This window comes from Narcine bancroftii, chromosome 3, assembly GCF_036971445.1.
Source record: "Narcine bancroftii isolate sNarBan1 chromosome 3, sNarBan1.hap1, whole genome shotgun sequence".
Lineage (NCBI taxonomy): Eukaryota > Metazoa > Chordata > Chondrichthyes > Torpediniformes > Narcinidae > Narcine > Narcine bancroftii.
Genome location: NC_091471.1, coordinates 121,188,484 through 121,208,745, shown reverse-complemented (window position 1 = coordinate 121,208,745; position 20,262 = coordinate 121,188,484). Strand labels below are relative to the sequence as shown.

General features: G+C 43.4%; 1 long non-coding RNA gene across 1 annotated transcript; it reads left to right on the top strand.

Annotated features, from left to right (window-relative positions):
* Positions 1–1,076: 1,076 nt before the first annotated feature.
* On the top strand, positions 1,077–14,108 carry LOC138757516 (uncharacterized). The gene is made up of 2 exons (XR_011353638.1): positions 1,077–1,339; positions 13,933–14,108. It is a non-coding gene; the product is annotated as an uncharacterized lncRNA (long non-coding RNA).
* The last annotated feature ends 6,154 nt before the right edge of the window (positions 14,109–20,262 follow it).

Genomic DNA, 20,262 nt, shown 5'->3' with positions numbered 1-20,262 from the left:
TACCATTCCATCTAACCCCTGACAGAGGAACTCAGTTTGTTTCAACCTTGTGGGCAAACCTGGTGAGACTTTGTGTTACACAATTACACCATACTACAGTGTACCACCCACAGGCTAATGGTTTAGTGGAACATTTCCACCAGCATCTGAAACAATCCTTGCAGGCAAGACTTAATGGGCTTCAGTGGGCAGATGAATTACTGTGGATACTGTTGGGTATTAGAACGGCACCTAAGGATGATCTGGAGACCTATTCAGCAGAATTAGTTGATGGCACTCCACTCCTAGTACCAGCTGACATCACTTCTTCCCCAGCCAAATATAGATCCTCGGTTACAGAGGAAGTACAAGAACTAAGAAACAAGATGGGTTCCCTGGCTTCGGTTCCAACAACTTGTCACGGATCACCGCCTACACAATTTCCTGCTGCTCTCGACTCTATTTTTTATGTCTTTGTTCAACATCCATCCTATGCCACATACCTGTGGCAACCTTATGAGGGGCCTTGTAAAGTGTTGCACAATGGATCTATGGTGCTATTGGACATCAGTGGTCAATCAGAATTTTTTACAGAGATAGACGGAAGCCTGTACACATGGACATTGGTGCACCTGTGCATGTCCCACCTCCAAAGCTCTGGGGAAGCTTGTGGGGTGGGACATTGCAGCCGTGCAATGATTCGGGGGGGTGGGTGATGTGACGGACCAAGCAGATGCACAGCTGGACAAGCAGAATCATCGCACTGAGGGGCCAGCACAGAATGATATGGGCTCCCCTTCTTTGCCCAGGAGAAGCCCACATTTGCAGACCTGCAAGGGTTGATGGAGCACATTGCTTCCCTGCTGGCATGTTTCCAGAGAGACAATGGCTCTGCAGCATGCTAACTTCATTCCCCTTTGTGAGGCACACTGACATCACTCCCCTTTATGAAGCATGCTGACATCACTCCCCTTTATGAGGCGCGTTGACATCACTCCCCTTTATGAAGCATGCTGACATCACTTCCCTTTATGAAGGGTGCTTTCGTCACTCCCCTTTATGAGGCGCATTGACATCACTCCCCTTTATGAAGCGTGCTGACATCACTCCCCTTTATGAGGTGCGTTGATATCACTCCCCTTTATGAAGTATGCTTTCATCACTCCCCTTTATGAAGCCGCTGACATCACTCCCCTTTATGAAGTGCACGATTGTTTAAAATTTAGAAAAAGATTTGGTAGTTGACTCTTTTCTGGTAAGCTGGGTTTCTTGAGCTCTGCAGTTAGTACCACTAAATTCCTCAGTATGGTTATTCAAAATTCATTTCCAGAGAAACAAAACCATGAAAGTTTGGTGAGAGGTAATAATTATTTCAACATTTAATTATTTGAGCTTTTAGTTTAAACAGATGTTCACATCAACAATAGTTCAAATCTTAATCTCAAGTTTGTCATGGAAGGAGAGTTGAGTGGGGAGATAGATCACGATCTATCATCAGCCCACCCCTAATTTAGACTTTATTTTTATTTTTGAAATTAATTAATATTTTCTTTTGTTAGTCTTCATTTTTTATTGTTTGAATAAATTTCAGTTGTTTAAGTGTGAGAAATGTTGGAAATTTTCGAAATCTCTGTCCACTGACAGCTGGCTCAGCCAATGTGTACAGGCTAGTAGGTCGTCAGACATTTTTTTCAACTGTTTTCTTTTTTCCAAGCTTGCTCGTGCCCTTGCCCCAAACTGATGGTGTTACACAATGCCGAGGACTTTGAGTGTGAGTGGTTTTAGTGGAACTGATTGAGTTGGCATTGTTTATTAATATCAAGTGTCTTGAGGCATAGTGAAAAACTTTGTGAGAGTGCTAACCAAACAGTCATCCCGTATTTAAGTTCAACTGATGGGGCAAAAGAAAATGAAAGTGCACAATGAATTGTCGAAGGGTATTGCAGAGAAACGTATCATTAAAACATTCCAAGGACTATACTGAGGAGGTCTTGTGAGAACAAAAGATCAACTTTTAATAAAGTAGAGGTTCTTTCAAAAATCTAATAACAGCTGGAAAGAAACCTCATTTATCTCCTGCCTGACGTGAGAGGGTATAGCAACATGTTACTGAGATGGGATCAGTTTTTTTAACTATGTTGTTAACATTAAAATTCTGGAGAAACTCATCAAGGCACACAACTTTCTTCATGTAGCAAAGATACGTAACCAACATTTTGACCCTGAGGCCTTCATCAAGATATGAGCAAAAAGCAGGTCGGTGCCTGATTAAAAGGTGGGGAGAGAGGCAGGAGGAGCAGCACAGTGTCACAGGCAAGAGTTAATAGGTGGTTAGGGGTAGAAGGACTTTAGTTATACTGGCTGCTTTTCCAAGGCAGCAGGCTGAGCCAGAGTCAATTCATGCATAGCATAACCATAAAGTTGGAGGGATTCAGAAGGTCAAGCGGCACCTACAGAGAGAAATGGGCAGTGAATATATTATTTCAAGACCTTTTTTCAAGACCTGGTCCCAACCCAAAATATTGATTGTCCACTTCTCTCCATGGATATTGCCTGACATAGAACTGTAGAACATTACAGCATAGAAACAGGCCCCTTCAGCCCTTCTAGTTTGTGCTGAACTTTTTTTTGCCTCATCCCACTGACCTGCATCCAGTCTATAGCCCTCCATACATCTCCCATCCATGTACCTGACCAAATTCCTTTTAATTGTTAAAATTGAGCCTGCAAACCTCACTTCAGCTGGAAACTCATTCCACACTCCCACCACTCTCTGTGTGAAGAAGTTCCCCCTTATGTTCCCCCTAAACTTTTCCCCTTTCACTCTTAACCCATGTCCTCTAATTTGTATCTCACCTACCCTCAGTGTACATTTAGTCCATCTAATCCCCTCATAATTTTAAATACCTCTATCAAATCTCCCCTCTTCCTTCTAACTTCTAACCTGATTAACCTTCCCTATAACTCAGATTCTGAAGTCCAGAAACATCCTACTAAATGTTCTCTGCACGCTTTCTTAGTTAGGTGGCCAAAACTGCACACAATACTCCAAATTTGGTCTCAACTTTACATAGCATCCCAACTCCTATTCTCAATACTTTGATTTATGAAGGCCAATATGCCAAAAAGCTCTCTTTATAACCGTATCCATTTGTTACACCACTTTCAGGAAATTAGGCATCTGTATTCCCAGAGCCTTCTGTTCTACCACTCTCCTCACTGCCCTCCTATTTACCCGTATTTCCTTTCTTGTTTTGTCCTTCCAAAATGCAACTCCTCACACTTGTCTGCATTAAATTCCATCTGCCATTTTTCAGCCCATTTTTCCATCTGGTTCAGATCCCTTTAAAAGCTTTGAAAACATTATTTGCAGTCCATTTAGAAAATAGTCTACTGCTACAAAGGCGCCGCCACTACAATGCTACTGAAAGAGCGCACAACCTGGCCGGTTGAGCTCACTGAGCAGAAAACTGGTTTATTGCTGGCTGCTGAGCTGGCCTTATACTCCCAGCCCAGACCTGGCTGAGAGCTGCTTTGGGGGGGTGCCGACATCACTCGGGCATCACGTGGTTCCCCAGCATGGGCTTCTGAGCCCAGTGCTGAGAAGGAGGGGAAACCTCCAACGGCGCCATTTTGGCCGGCTGTCCCGCCGCGTGGATTACAAGTGGGGCCGGTTCACCTGCCTAGTGGCATGCCACCACACAGCTCCCCCCCCCCCCACAGAACTGACGCCAATGTCCTTTTTAGCTGGGCAGCCTCACTTCTTCGGCTGGGCCACAATCACTGGTTCAATGGGGTCAAGGTGAGCTGGCTTCAGCCTGTCCGCAGTAAACAGCACCTGCCTGCCACCGATGTCCAGCGTGAACGTAGATCCTGAAAACTGGACAACATTGTATGGCCCCTCATAAGGTCTCGGCAGAGGTGCCACAGGTGGGCCCCGCCGAATAAAAATGTACTCTGCGGAGTGCAGTTCGCTGGGGACATAAGATGGCCATGTGCCATGTCTGGGCAGCGGTGGTGGTGCGAAGTAGTCCAAATGGGCCCAGAGGTGGGGACGTAGCTTGAGCGGCGACCGCTAGGGGTTGTAAGGCATGTTGATGAACTCACCGGGCAGTGCCAGCAGTGCGGCATAGATCAGCTCAGCTGATGATGTCTGCAGATCCTCCTTGGTCATGGAGCGGATGCCCAGGAGCACCCAAGGCAGTTTGTCTACCTAGTTGGGACCAGCGAGTCGGGTCATAAGTGCCAACTTAAGGTGGCCGTACAGACGCTCGACCAGCCCATTGGCCTGTGGGTGATAAGCCATGGTGCAGTGTAGCTCTATCCCCAACCTGTTGGCGAGCTGTGCCCAGAGCGTAGAGGTGAACTGGGCACCCCGATCGCTGGTGAGGTGATTCGGAATGCCAAAACGGGCGACCCAACCATGCAACAACGCTCGGGAGCAGGAGTCTGTGGAGGCGTCCGGCATCAGGATCGCCTCGGGCCATTGAGTGGTGCAGTCTACCACCATGAACAGGTAATGGTTGCCCCGGGAAACTGTTAAGGGCCTGACTATGTCCACATGAATATGGCTGAACCGTTCCCAGACGTGCTTGAACACTTGCACGGGCACCCTGGTGTGCCTGTGCACCTTGGACATCTGCCAATGGGTGCATGTTCTGGCCCAGCCCATGATCTGCTTCAACAGCCCATGCCAGATGAACCGCTCTGCCACCATATAGACTGTGGACCTCATGGACAGGTGCGAAAGGTCATGGATGTGATGGAAGACTTGCTTGCACCACTGCTGGGAACCACTGGCCATGGGGTGTCAATGGAGACATTACACAGGACGGTGCCTTCGCCACTAGGAACCGCAGGCCCGTGATGGCAGTCCTGAAGGCTCGCGTCTCCTTGTCAAACTTCTGGTCCTGGGCGAGCTGGTTGAAGTCGAGGCTGGGTATCAGCGTGCAGATGGCCGGTTGTGAGATTTCATCGGCGACCACGTTGTCCTTCCTTGCCTTGTGCCCAATGTCGGTGGTAAACTCCGACACAGAGGTGATGCTGCTGGCGGGCCGACCAGGGATCCTTTGCCATTGCAAGCGCCTTAGTGAGGGGTTTATGGTCAGTGAAGAAGGTAAAAGTCCTCCCCTCCAAGAAATAGTGGAAATGCCGGACTGCCAGGTACATGCCCATTAACTCATGTTCAAAGGTGCTACACGTGCTCTGGTGGGTGGAGAAGCAGGCTGAAGAATGCCAGTGGCTTCCATTGTCCGTTCACCTGCTGCTCCAGGATGGCATCATGGGCTGTGGCAGAGGCATCGACGGAGAGTGCCATATGCAAGTCGATGTGCGGGTGGACGAGCATGGTGGCCTTCTTGAGGGTGTACTTGGTGGCCTCGAATGCACTGCAGGCCTCTGCGGTCCAGGTGAACATTTTGTGTTTAGCTGTGATGAGGGCGAATAGCGGCTGCATGATGCGCGTAGCTCCTGGAATGAATCAGTTATAGAAGTTGACCATACCCGCGAACTCTTGCAGTCCCTTGAGGTTGTCCGGGCGTGGGAACTCCTTGATAGTGGCCACCGTCGTAGTGGAGGGCATGGCTCCTTCGGCCGTGATGGTATGGCCCAGGAACTGCATGGGCTTCTTCCCGAACTGGCACTTGGCTGCGTTGATGGTGAGGCCAACGTCAGCCAGCCGGGTGAAGAGGACACGCAGGTGGGCCTTGTGTTGCACCCAATCCCTACTGGCAACAAGGATGTCATCCAAGTAAATGAAGACAAAATCCAGGTCCCTGCCCACTGAGTCCATGAGATGCTGGAAGGTCTGAGCGGTGTTCTTTAGCCCGAAAGGCATGTGAAGGAATTTGAACAAGCCAAAAAGGGTGATAGATGGCCATCTTAGGTATGATCTCAGGGTGCACCAGGATTTGGTGATACCCGCACACCAGGTCAACCTTGGAGAAAACCCTTGCGCCATGCAGGTTGGTCGTAAAGTCCTGGATGTGAGGGATCGGGTAATGGTCAGGAGCTGTCACCACATTAAGCTGTCGATAGTCTCCGCAGGTGCGCCAGCCACCGGATGCTTTTGGGACCAGGTGGAGCGGTGAGGCCCACTGGCTGTCGGAGCGCCGAATGATCCCCAACTCCACCAGATGTGAAAACTCTTCCTTCGCCACCTGGAGCTTGTCGGACAGGAGCCGGCATGCCTTGGCGTGATCTGATGGACCCTGGGTGGGGATATAGTGGAACACCCTGTGGCGCGGTGAGTTCTTTGGGTGTGCTGATGATGGTCATCTGTGGTTGCTCTGTGTGGGAGGTATCGAGGCGAATGGCCTGGAAAGTCTGGGCATCTACCAGACGCCTACCTCAAATGTCCACCAGGAAGCCATGGGTGAGGAGGAAGTCAGCACCCAGGATGGCAGTTGGAAGGGACGAGATGGTAAACCTCCACAGAAACTTTCACCGGCCGATCTGGAAGTGGACTCTTGCATTGGCCACACGGAGGTCAGTTCCTGAACTTGATGGGTGTGGCCGGGATGATGCTGATCTGGGCCCCAGTGTTGATGAGGAAGCACCAGCCGCTGACTGAGTCCCACAGGTAGAGGAGGCTGTGACTTTGGCCAGCCACCTCAGCCATTTACGGTGGTTGGCCTGCTCATTTCCCTGGAACAAGCAGGGCTGATGACACTTCTGAGCCTTGGCTCCCCAGTGCTGGTGGAAGAAGCAGAGGCCTGGAAAGGATCCCATGCCCCTGGTTATGCTCTTGGTGGCCCCTGCAGGGGCTGGGTGTTCTACCGCAGCACTAGGCATGGTCATGCCTGTGCCTCATGACCTGCTGGACTGCCAAATCCTCCAGGAATCACTCGAGCCATAGCACTTGGGCCTTCTGAGCAATCTTCCTCGGGTCAGTAAAGCTCTCTGGGGCCAGTAATGGACGGATGTGGTTGGGCAGATGGTCGAGGAAAATTCGCTCAAAGAGTGGGCAGTTGGTGTGATCACCCATGAGCGCGAGCATCTCGTCCATCAGTTCCACTGGGGACCTGTCCCCCAAGACTTCGAGGTGCAGCATCCAAATGGCCTGCTGACACCTGGACAGTCTGAGGGATCCGGTGAGCACTTGCTTGATGGTCCCTTATTTGTCTTTGGTGGGCAGGTGCTGAACAAGGTGCAGCACACGTTTGGTGGTGGCCTGGCCTAGGGCGGAAACCACATAGTAGAATTTGGTCATGTCGGACAAAATCTGGCAGAGGTGAAACTGAGCCCCCGCATGGCCGAACTAGGTCTCCAGCTCCTGAACCCAGAAGTCAGGCAGCTTGACGGTTATAGCACTGATCCCAGGTTCACTTATGTTGGGTTCAAAGACGTTTGAACCAGTTGGGGTCACCAATTGTAGTGGCAGCTACACTGCTACTGAAAGAACACACAACCAGGCAGGTTGAGCTCAGTGAGCAGAAAACGGGTTTATTGTTTGCTACCGGGCTGGCCTTATACTCCCAGCACGGACCTGGCTGAGAATTGCGCTGGGGAGTGCCGACATCACTCTGGTGTCACGTGGTCCTCCAGCATGGGCTTCGGAGCCCAGTGCTGAGAAGAAGGGGAAACCCCCAAAGGCACCATTTTGGCCAGCTGGCCCGCCGCGTGGATTACACGCCACAACATCTTTATTCTTTTTACCAATATGCATGACCATACACTTCATTAAGCAGTATTCCATCTGCCACTTCATTGTCTATTCTCCCAACCTGACCAAGTTCCTCTGCAGACTTCCTGAATCCTCAACTTTTCCTACCCCTCCACCTCTCTTCATATCATCTCCCTTAGCCACAAAGGCATCAATTCCATCAACTAAATTATATACATATAACATGAAAAGTAGCAGATCCAACACCCAGCCACACAGAGCACTAATACTCCCCAGCTGCCAGCCTGACTCCTGCAAAACACCACTACTCACCGGCTCCCAGCCAGAAAAGCTCCCCTTTATTCCTAATCTTTGCCTTCTGCCAGTCATCCCTGCTAGTACCTCTGCTGTAATATCACGGGCTCCAAACTTGTTTAGCAGCCTCATGTGGTACCTTGTCAAAGGCCTTTCAAAAATCCCAATAAACAACATCCACTGACTCCTCTGTCTGTCCTGCTTGTTACTTCCTCAAAGAATTCCAACAGATTCATCAGGCAAGAAAACCATGCTGAGTTTAGCCTTTTTTACCTTGGACTTTCAAGTACCCTGAAATCTTATCTTTAAAAATAGACTCCAGCAATAAAATAAATAGACCAACCACTGTGATCAAACTAACTGGCTTGTGATTTCCTGTCTTTTATTTCTCTCCCTTCTAAAAGAATGGAGTGACATATGGAATTTTCCCAATCCTCTGGAAGCATGACGTGATTTTTGATAGATTTTCATTATTCCATTCACAATCTCTTCAGCTACCTCTTTCAGAACCCTGGGGTGTAATTCATTCAGCCCAGGTGACTTATCCATCTTCAGCCCCTTCAACTTCCCAAGCACCTTCTTCTTGCTATCATGACCACATTCACTTCTGTACCCTGTTTCTCTTGAATTTTTGTCATGTAGTTGATGTTTCACAGTGGAGACTGATGCAAAATAACTGTTCATTTCATTCATCATTTTTCTGTTCCCCATTACCACTTCTCTGGCATTATTTCATAGCAATCCAATGTCCCCTCTTGCCTCTCTTTTACTCTTTACATGTCTTTCTTTTTAAAATATTTTTTATTAATTATAATAAAGCTTATAATACTAAACCAATACAATAAAATGATATGGATAGCTACATGTAATTAATAAAACAATCAGTATATCAAAAGCAAATGTAAATTTTAAAACATAGTCTAAATAATATTTCAAAAAACTAAAAATAGAAAATAAGAAATAAAAAATAGAAAAAAGGAAAATAACAAAAAAGGAGGGACAGAAGAAAAAGAAAGAAAACCTCAGTAACCACCTTAACAGCATTTCAGATGCTATCTATGATTAACATTAGAGGAAAAATAAATGGAAAAAAAGAAAAAATGTGCAAAAGAACATGGAAAAGATATTATCATTTTTAGTTTTGATTAATGGCTTCAACCCAGATCTCCAGACATTCTGTTCAAGTTCAGATCATGCCTTGTCATCCTTGTATCTTGTTCCTCATCATTCGTTAGTCATGCTTGGTCTAAGGCCCTATCCTCATACTCACCCTGAACTAGGACTTGGCAGTTGGTTTTCTAGAAGCTGACTGTTGACATTCAAGGATGCCCCACCATTCAGACATATAGGAGTTCCATAGTGCTTGCCTTGTCAAATTTTGTTGAGGTGCTTCATTCACACTGCGGCTTCACGTAAATACTGGACCAATGACAGCAGCCATGACTGGATGTTGGGCTCAAAGACATCATTGCTCAATGCTGACACATGAAGGAAGTTAACACTTATATTTAAATCCAGGTGTAGTCCCAGCAATTATCAGCCAGTAGCTTTGACATGGGTGGATGGTGATCTAATTAAAAGTATTCTTAGAGATAATATGTATAAGTTTCTAGACTGGCAGGGACTGATCAGGGACACTCAACATGGGTTTGTGAGGGGAAGGTCGTATTTGCCAAATCTTGTTGAATTTTTTGAGGAGGTGACTAAGATGGTCAATGAGGGTAGGGCAGTAGATGTAGACTATATGCAATTCAGTAAAGGCCTTCGATAAGGTTCCACATGAAAGGTTGGTAAGGAAGATTCAGGCACTAGGTATTAACATTGCGATAGATGGGTTCAACGGTGGCTATAAGGTAGGCACCAGAGATTCGTGCTGGATAATTGTCTTGTCAGGATGAATGGTGTGCCTCAGGGCTCAGAGTTGGGTCCCTTGTTGTTCATCATTTACATTAATGATTTGGATGATAGAGTGGTAAATTGGGTTAGTAAATATGCAGACAATACAAAATACGGGAGTTATGGATAGTGAAGATAGTTTGCAGGGACTGCAGAAGGATTTGGACTGCTTAGAAGAGTGGGCTGAAAGGTGGCAGATGGAGTTTAATATTGACAAGTGTGAAGTGCTTCATTTTGGGAAGAATAATCAAAATAGGACGTATGCAGTAAAGGGGAGGGCATTTGGGGAATGTAGAGGAACCGAATGATCTTGGAATAATGGTTCATTGTTCTTTAAAAGTGGATTTTCATGTGAATAAGGTGGTAAAGAAGGTTTTTGGTATTTTGACCTTTATAAATCAAAGCATAGAATATAGGAGCTGGGAGGTGATGTTGAGATTGTTTAAGGCATTGGTGAGGCCAAATTTGGAATACTGTGTGCAGTTCTGGTCACCAAATTATAGGAAGGATATCAATAAGGTAAAGAGTCTGCAGAGAAAATTTACTAAAATGTTGCCTGGATTGCAGAATCTAGAATACAAAGAAAGATTGAATAGACTGGGTCTTTATTCATTGGGATGTAGAAGGTTGAGGAGAGATTTGATAAAGATATTTAAAATTATGAAGGGGATAGTAGTGTCGATGTGAATAGGCTCTTCCCCTTGATGGTAGGTGAGATTGGAATTAGGGATCATAAATTAAGGGTTAAGGGGCAGAAGTAAAGAAGTAACATGAGAGGAAACTTCTTCACTCGGAGAGTGGTGGCTGAGTGGACTGATCTTCCAAAAGAGGTGGTTGCAGCAGGGTCAATTTTGTCATTTAAGAGAAGGTTGGATAAGTGCATGGATGTGAGGAGATTGTAGGGTTATGGGCAGGGAGTGGGTAGGTGAGACTAGAGCAGTTCACTTAAATCAATATGGGCTAGAGAGGCCGAGATGGCCTGTTTCCGTACTGTAATTGTTATATGATAGCAATGCTTAAGCAGTAATTAGAAAACATCTACATGAACAGGTAGGGATTGAAGGAAATAAATGCCAGATAGATTATCTTAGATTAGCATCAGTGTGTACCTAGACAAAATGGGATTAAAGGGATCTTTTCATATCTTATACTACTCTATGTTTTACACACTAACTGGACTTCACCCTTGTCCCCATTCCTCTCCATTCAAAATGATGGAGATGTGGTTATAGGTCAAACAGATGGAGATATGGTTCCAGGTCAAATCCTACAATGCATTGCTCAGGTAGAGCATTCAATGGTTGGACTATATATTTTTTTAAAATGCCTTCAACAGCTTACAGTAACTTTAGGACATTAGAATTTGAAATATCTCAGTTGTGCTGAGAAATGCCAGCCTTGATGTAGTTTGCTGGCAAACAGTTCTTTGTGAAATGCAAGCTCACAGTTTGTGAGCAAGTCAGACATGGTGAGTGGCAGAATTACTTCAAGGCAGTTGTTTCACTTCCACTTCCACATCCATTTCTACCATAATATTTCATAAAACGCAGAGTAAAAGGGAAATTCATTTCCTGATGTTTGGTATGGAATCATACAAGAGAGTATTGAGGGCAAGAAGGGCTTCCACGGGCCTTGGGAACTTTGGTATAAATAGTCATCCAGTGTTTATTCTCTATCTCTCTTTTTGGAGCTATAAATTAGTGCTTCAACACTCTGAAATTATGCTACCTTTTTTATTAACTTTTCAATCTGTATTTATTTTTGTAATAACGTATAGAATATCACAGTTCAATAAAAGCAATAGCTGTCTCCTTCCTCATGATTTAATAAAGAAGCCAATTGTACAATAGTAAATATTTTACATAAAGGCCAAGAAATTAAACTGGTAAATGTTGTTTTAAGATAATGTCATCACCCTCTTTATTACTTGTAGTGAACGTATGGAAGTGTGTTATGTATCTAAAAATCCCTCTAATGTTTTCGTGTTTGTAAATGTTTGTTAATTTATATTATTATTTTGATTTATTGACTTATTGAGCTGCACAGCATGAAGAAATGCCTTACAGCCCAAGATGTCCCTATCAATGAGATTTTTCATCCAAGCTAGTCCCATTTGCTAAATGTCTGACACTGCAAAATTTTTATATCATGTACCTTTCTAAATGTCTTAAGTGTCTTGATTATACTTGATTCTACAGCTTCCTCTGGCAGCTAATTTCTCATGCATACTGCCCACTGTATGTCTGAAAATGTCGCTCTTTAGGTAACTTTTAAATATTTTCCCTTTTACCTTAAACTCTGTCCCCCAGCCTTTGGGATCTCTGCACCTTAGCTTAGCTATGCCCCATAAGATATATTATTGTATGTATGTACCAATATAAAATCATTCCTCCTAGTCTCTCCAGCCTGATAACATTCTAGTGACTCTTTACATTATCTTTCTAATTTCATGACATAGTTCCTATAGTTGGGCAATCAGAAGAGCAAACAACATTTCAAATGAGGCCTTACCAAAGACTTATACACAATGCCTCAACTATTGTACTCCATGCCATGACACCAGTTTCTGAAAACTATGTACTTGAACTTCTAGATTTCTCTGTTCTATAACACTGTCTAGGTCCATGCAATTTATGAGTCCAGCCCTAGTTTACACATGTCCTGGTTATCACATTTATAGCCCGAAATGTGAAATTGATAGCACCATCAACACATGATTTACCCGTTGAACATTGGCGTGTATTTATTTCTCTGCTTCCATTATTCCACCATTCCGCGCCTGCATACATCGCGCGCATGCCCTCTGACCTCCAGTCAGGTTAATATCTCAACCTCTATCTGCATACATCTCATGCATATTCATTATCATGACACTAGTAAATTTCATCTGACATTTCTTAGCCCATTTCCCCAGTTGTTCTTAATCCTGTTGTAATCCTAAATAGGCTTACCCATTGTCCACTTTGGTATCATCAACAAGCATACTAATCAAGTTAATAAAATAATATCTGAATCTTTAATATAAATGAGTAACAAGAGTTGACCCAACACTTATCCTTGCAACATTCTGCGGGTCCAGTTTGAAAAAAAATCAGCCTGCTCTATTACCTTCTCCTAGCTCATGCTGAATTCATAGGATCTAAACTTCAGGACTAACTGACCAAACAAACCCTTGTCATTGGCCTTGTTAAAGTCCATGTAGACAATATTCACCAAATTGATGCCTGTCATCTCTTCAAAAAAACTCTATCAAAGTTATGAGACATGATTTTCCACCATAAAGCCAAAAGCTGACTTTCGCTAATCATTCCTGGTCTTTCCTAATTCTGGTAGACTCTGTCCTTCTGAATCCTGCCCAGTGTTCTCCCATTCCTCAATTCACCAGCCTGTCATTCTTTGTCTTGTCCTTACAGCCTTTTTTAAAAATATAGACATAACTTTATCTACCCTTCAATTTTCAAATTCATCACCCATAGCTATCTATGATGCAAGTATTTCTGATAGGGTTCCAATATTTTTTTTTCTCTTGCTCCCCACAATGGCTGGCAATATACTAGGTCAGTTCTTGGGAATTTATACACTTATTATGCTTTATAACCACTAGCACCTACTTTCCTGTAATGCAGATATGTTGCCACTGTTCCTTCATCTCAGTTCCTTAGCTTCCATGACCTCCTCTATGGTAAATACATATGAGAAATATTAAATCGAGACCTTACTCATCTCTTGCAGCTCTCCATGAAGATGACCACATTGATTTTAAGGAGGTTGATTTACCTTTTTTCTCTGAATGTATCAGGAGAACCTCTTGAGACTTCCCTTAATTTTGTTTAATTTATATAGCTATTTTTGTGATTCAACAAAGATTTTTTTTCTTTATTCACTGCTTCAAGATATGTCTTTTAATGTTTCAGGTAATCCTCTTAATCTTTTTATTCTTTCATTTAGTTTCATGTTGGATGCTATTGATTCTGTGAACCTATCAGTTTTATCTGAACTTTTCACCCTGGTTATAGGCTGTATAAGCACTGAAACATTCCAACCTGATAGCAGTTTCAACATAAGATTACTGACCCGTCTTCTAATGTGAATTTGTTGCTCATACACTCTTTCCATTTCTTTTCATCACCATGGTTCAGGAGACAGGAGATGCACTCACTGCAGGGCTTAACAGATGGATATGTGCCGATTAGCGACAAGAGGGTTGGCTGCAACCAGCCAGAGCTCATCATTCATGAAGTTAGTGGGTTTAAGCATCTGCCGTCATGGAAACTCATCTCTAACCTCCGCGGTACAATGCAGGCATCTTCATTTACTTGTGACTCATGATATCACTTTGTGGCATGGCATTTTAATCTATAATCCCAAAAGTTATTAGGAAATTTTAAAAAAAAAATTACAACAATTATATAAAGCAACTGCAACATTTTTCCACCAAAGATTGATTAACAGGAGTTATAAGGGGATATGATTGTGAACATTTTTCATATCTTTCAATAGCAATTTTCTGAAACATTTTTCTTATGAAATGTGCCTGAACTCATCGCAATTTGTTCTTTCTTGAAAACAATTGGAGCAACACAAAACCTACAAATGAGAGGGATGGGAAGGTTGTCAGTTAGGCAGAGCTTTAACTGAGATACAGAGAGGCCTATGTTCAGGAAGTGGAGGAGGTTACAAATTGTGAGGAGTTGAGAGGGATGACAAGAGAGATTGGGGTGGAAGGAAATTCAAGTCTATTACTCTCATGCATTTGAATAAGTACAATTGGATGAATCAGCATTCTTCAGTCCTCAGTGTAAAAACATGCAAACACATAGATAGACAGAATACACATATTCACAAGTGATTTATAGGCCCTAAATATGTAAAAATAAATATTGTCAAATAGATGGTAGAATCTTGGAGGGATAGTATGAGCAGTTCATCACTCATTCAGCAATCTCAGTGCCCATGGGATGGAACTATTTCATAGTTTGGTGGTTCTAGCTCTACACTTTATCTTTTTTTCTGATGGGAGTAGCTGGGATATGATGTCTACGGGGTGGTGGATTCCTTTAGAATTTTACAAGCCCTCTTCAGATCACATCAATGGGGTGCCAGTGATTCTCCCTGCAACTCTTATAATCCTGTTGATTGACCTCCAATCTAATGCTTTACAGCAGGGGTGGCCAAACTATGATCCCCTCCCCTCCCCCCGGTCCAACTATGGCCCATTGTCCATTTTTAAGTGGTTCAGAGTGAATTTTAAAAATAAAATAGAATATGGCCCATTTACAATAAATGGCACTATGTATATATTTTGAAGAGCTCGAAGGTTACCATTGAATTTCTTATTTTCAACACTAAATATCTTTGCCAAGCTGACATTGCAGTATTACTCATCAATGAATATATTTATTTCATTAAAAAAATGTTTACCTCACTATAAAAAACATTTACCTCAGTTGATTAAACATGGCAGAACCGAAAAGATGGAAAATCAGACATGCTGAAAAAATTAATACTTTTTCACAGACATCAAGGGGAAGGATGTTTCTTTGCTTTTCAAGGAATCTGTTAACTTTACAAGCCTATCTTTAACAGCCTATCTACAGGTTTACACATTGAATCATAATCATTAAGGTGGACACTTTGGTGTTATGGAGGAATGTTGGAGACTGCCTTGTTCCTTCCTTGATCTTTTCTCCTGTTCTTATTTTGTGCCCAGCTTTTTTAATTTGCACTGCTTTTTGAATGAGAATTTTAAATCGTTTTATTACAATCATTTAAATTAAAATTAAGAGCAGTAGATACAGAAATGCCAACTGTAATATGTGAACACATCAATAAACTACTGTAATGTCAACAGTTAAGCTGTTCAGTAGTGTCATACAGATATTTTGATATAAAAGTAATTTTCAAAGGCATAGGGATTTTCTGGTCTAAAAACTGTTTTACTTGCAGTGCAACTTGTTGAATATAGTGATAGAGTACTAGTGATACTCCTGTCTAATAGAGGGAGTCATAAACTAGTTGTTGCAGCTCAATTGGATTCAAGATGGATGCCTCCATTTGGTAATAATTCTATAGCTAATAAATTATTGTTGTTTTTTAAAAAAATCAAGTTTATTTATTACACATGGTACCAGGAGTGAGAATCAGACAATAGCAGAAGAGAAAAGGAAGGTGCAAAGATTCTTAATGCTGTAAATTGGATGGGATATGTTGACCCATGCTGTACCTGCAAGCCATTAGACTCAATAGAAAACCTGATGCATGGAAGATTGCACTGCTACTTATCATGGTGGGACCTCAAGCACTAGAGGTTTTCAATATATTTGTTTTTGCCAAGCCAGAAGCCCAAGTAAAGTTCGACAAGGATGTCGAGATGTTTGATGAACCCTGTTCACCAAAGAGAAGTGAAATATTTGAGAGGTACATGTTTCGCTCATGCATACAGCTGTAGGGAAAGAGCGTTGATATATTTTTTTAAAACAGACTTTAATTTAAAACACGAACATGAAATTTTGGATCACTGCAAGAATCAATGATCCATGATCAAATTGTGTTTGCGATTATTGATAAGAAAATGAGAGAGAGGTTGCTACAAGAGTCAGAGCTTATCTTAGCTGGAATTGTGAAGATATGCCAAGTAAGTAATTTAGCTCTGCAGTGCATGAAAAGGTTCAGTGATAGAGCAAAAGCCAGTGAAAATCAAGGCATAGTCATAGCCATTGTGTCCACACACACACACACACACACACACACACACACACACACACACACACACACACACACACACACACACACACACACACACACACACACACACACACACACACACACACACACACACACACCATTCTCACACAGTTGGATTAGATAGCATTTCTCCTACTCAATGAAGCAGCATATTTACATAGATATAAGTTAGGAAAGCAGTTAACATATGAAAATATTAATGTATTGAAATGAATGCACTGCAAGTCCATGACGCACTATCAAAATCTGTGCTGGGAGTTCAAGAGTCTGATGTTGGGGGAAAAGCTGTTTCCCGCTCTGGAGGTAAGGGCCCAAGTGCTTTGGAAGCTCCTGCCAGATGGCAGAACAGGTTAAATGTGGGATGTGTTGAGTCATTCACAATGTTTATTGTTTTCCACCTGCATCGAGTGTAGTAGATGTCCTCTATACAAGGGAAAGGTTCCCAAATGGTCTTTTCCGCTGACTTCACTATCAGCTGCAGGGTCTTGCAGTCAGAGGACTTACAACTTCCAAACCAGGATACTCTCAATAAATTCTCTGTAGAATGTAGCGAGGAAGGGGGAGGGGGGACATGGATTTTCTTCATCCTTCACAGGAAGTAGAGGCACTGCTGGGATTTTTTGGCTATGGACTTGGTGCTAAGGGACCAGGTGAAGTTCTCTGCCAGGAACCTGTTACTCTTGATGACTTCAATGGTAGATCCGTCAATGGTTAGCGGAGCATGGTCCCTCTGGGCCCTCCTGAAGGCAACAACCATCTTTTTTTTTGTTTTTTTAATGTTCAGATATAGGTTGTTGGCTCTGCACCAGTTGGTTAGTGTGTGCACTTTGTCTCCGTATGCTGACCCCTCATTTTTACTGATAAGGCCCACCATGCTTATGTATTCAGTGAACTAGATGATGTAGTTGAACTGTGTTTGGCTGTAAAATCGTGGTCAGCAATGGACTAAGCAGCAGCCCTAGGGAACCCCATGCTCAGTGAAATAGTCTTGGAGATGTTGTTTCTGGTCCACACTGCCTGAGGTCCCCTTATCAGAAAGTCCAGAATCCAATTGCAGAAGGAATATTTTGTCCCAGCAGGCCCAACGTCCTTATCAGGTAATGAGGTATGATTATGTTGAATGCTAAACTGAAGTCAATAAACAGCAGTTGAACACATGAGCCTTTATTTTCCAGGTGGGTGAGGGCTAGATGAAGGGGAGTGGCGATAGCATCATCCATGGACCAGTTGGATCTATATGCGAACTGCAGGGGTCCAGTGAGGGGGGCAGAAGGTGGTTGATGATGAGCTTCTCAAAGCACTTCATGATGATGGATGCGAGTGTGAGAGGGTAGCAATCGCTGAGGCAGGACACAGACAACTTCTTTGGCACAGGGACAATGGTGGCAGCTTTGAAACACATAGGGACCCAAAGCACTGCTCAAGGAGATGTTAAAGATGTTGGTGAGAATGTCTGCTAGCTGAGCTGCACAATCCCTGAGAACTCTGCCGTGGATGCTATCCACCTTTCCTTGGGTTGAATTTGCCCTAGTACTCTTGTAACATCAGCCACCGTAAGAAACAACACCTGATCATTTGGAGGAGGGGTGGTCTTCTCTGCTGCAACATAATTCTTTGCCTCAAATCACATGTAGAAGTTGTTCAATTCATTTGGGAGTGAAGAATCACCAGCACATGCAGATGGTGTAGTCTTGTGGTTAGTGACATCTTGGATCCCCTTCCACATGCATCATGTGTCTTTCCTATCCAGGAAGTGACTGTGAATGTGCTGGGCTGGGCATATAGGAAACAACAAAAAGGTGAATAGACATTTAATTGCAAATGATGTGTGTTATGGACCGTGAACAGCTTTATTTTCAGAACAGGGACAGTTCTGAATAGGCAACGAGAGAGAGAAAGAGAGAGAGAGAGAGAGAGAGGGGGAGAGAGAGAGGAGTACACGCTGTGGGAAGCACTGAAGCCACGTGCTGAGAAAATGAACAGCTGCTTTGAGCGCAAGAGCCACAGGCTGGGAGAATTGACAGCTGTCAGGAGTGCAAAAGCCTCACAATGAAGCCAGTGGGCTCGTGGAGAGCGCATCCGCTGTTGTCAACTCTTCTCTGCCAATCAGGAGAGCTGAAGGCACATGCTTGGGCAGTTGAAGAGTCCAGCATGCTGAGTTTGAACAGTTAGTCAGATGACAGTTAATCGGATAGTGGTTAGTCAGACGGTCAGTCTGTGTGTGGGTACTCACCTGGCAGCTTCAGCAGGCAGTAGTTCCTTCATTCACGGGTGCCAGCATTACTGCAAGGAACTGTCTGTCAGTGTGCTTACCCAGCAGCTTCATTTAGAAGAAAGAAGTCTAAGCTGTTTTGTCCATGGGTGCAAGCACTGTTGTTCTGACAGCAGTTTGTGACACTGACTCCCAGAATATGTGCGTGTGTGTGTGTGTGTGTGTGTGTGTGTGTGTGTGTGTGTGTGTGTGTGTGTGTGTGTGTGTGTGTGTGTGTGTGTGTGTGTGAGTTGTGCTTCTCCAATTCCCTTTCAAAAGGAGGGCATCGTGTGGCAGAAGTCACTTGGCAAACCTGAAACAGGCCTTGGAGTTGTGGACTTCGTGTTAGTGACAAGGAGGTCACTGTATGAAAATTCCCTTGTGAAGAAATTAAAGGTGATCATTACCATGTTAGAAACTCAGAGAAGTCTCTCATATTCCCCAGCCAAGGTTGTAAATCTGAAGTGATAAGTCATCTCTTTCCACATCCAAATAAAAGACCTGTGAGCAACTAAATTAAGAAATCAATGCCAGATACTGTGGACTATTCTTTAAGTGATTACTTGATGTGACTGACTTGAGGTTTTGTTTTGGGAGTTTTATTTTGGGGCATTTTGGGCTTGAACTGTAATGGTCTGGGTATTTTTTTTCCCAACATATACGTCATTAATATCTGTTACTAATACATAGTTGCTAGAAAGGCTTATGTTCAGGTGTTAAGTTTATTCACTTAATTCTATTATTGACAATTGTAAATAAATTGTTAACATTACCCATTTGTTTATGTGTCTCTCAATTGCTGTTGGTGAGGCATAACTTGTGGCACTTAACATGCACCAAAACAATGCCCAGCCTATGGAAAGTCAGTAATAAGTGGAAAAGGCAGTCACTATGCAGAGCAATGTTTTTCTAAAGGGAAACAAAACAAAAGTGAAAGCATGCACACTCTGCACACTATAGAAGAAACTGCTCTCAATTATACACTTTCCCTTCGCTTGGTAGTACAGGAAGATAATAAACCAACAGACACTGAACAGCAAAGCATGAATACAGTCGAGCAGGACAGGTGGACTGTGTCATTATATACAAACGGAACAAATATTCCTTTCAAGCTGGGGAAAAGGTCCTTTTGATCTGTGAGTGTGACATCATGGCAATGAAGATAAAGCCATACATCCATGCAAATCCTGTACAGCTCAAAGCCTTCAATGGACAGTATTGAGACAAAAGGAATATGTAAACTCGTTGAAAGTTAAAGTTAAAGAGCACCACCTCAGGTTTGCAGTCATCCCTGATGGACATGAATCACTGCTTAGTGACAAAGCAAGTGAAAAATTAAGCTTAGTCAAAAGGGTGTACACATCAGAGGACCTAATGTGTTAACTGATGCATTATCCAGGGCAATGACACAGAGTGAAGTACACAATGAGTGTTCTACAGAGACAGGTGTGAATCTCCACATGAACCTGATCAC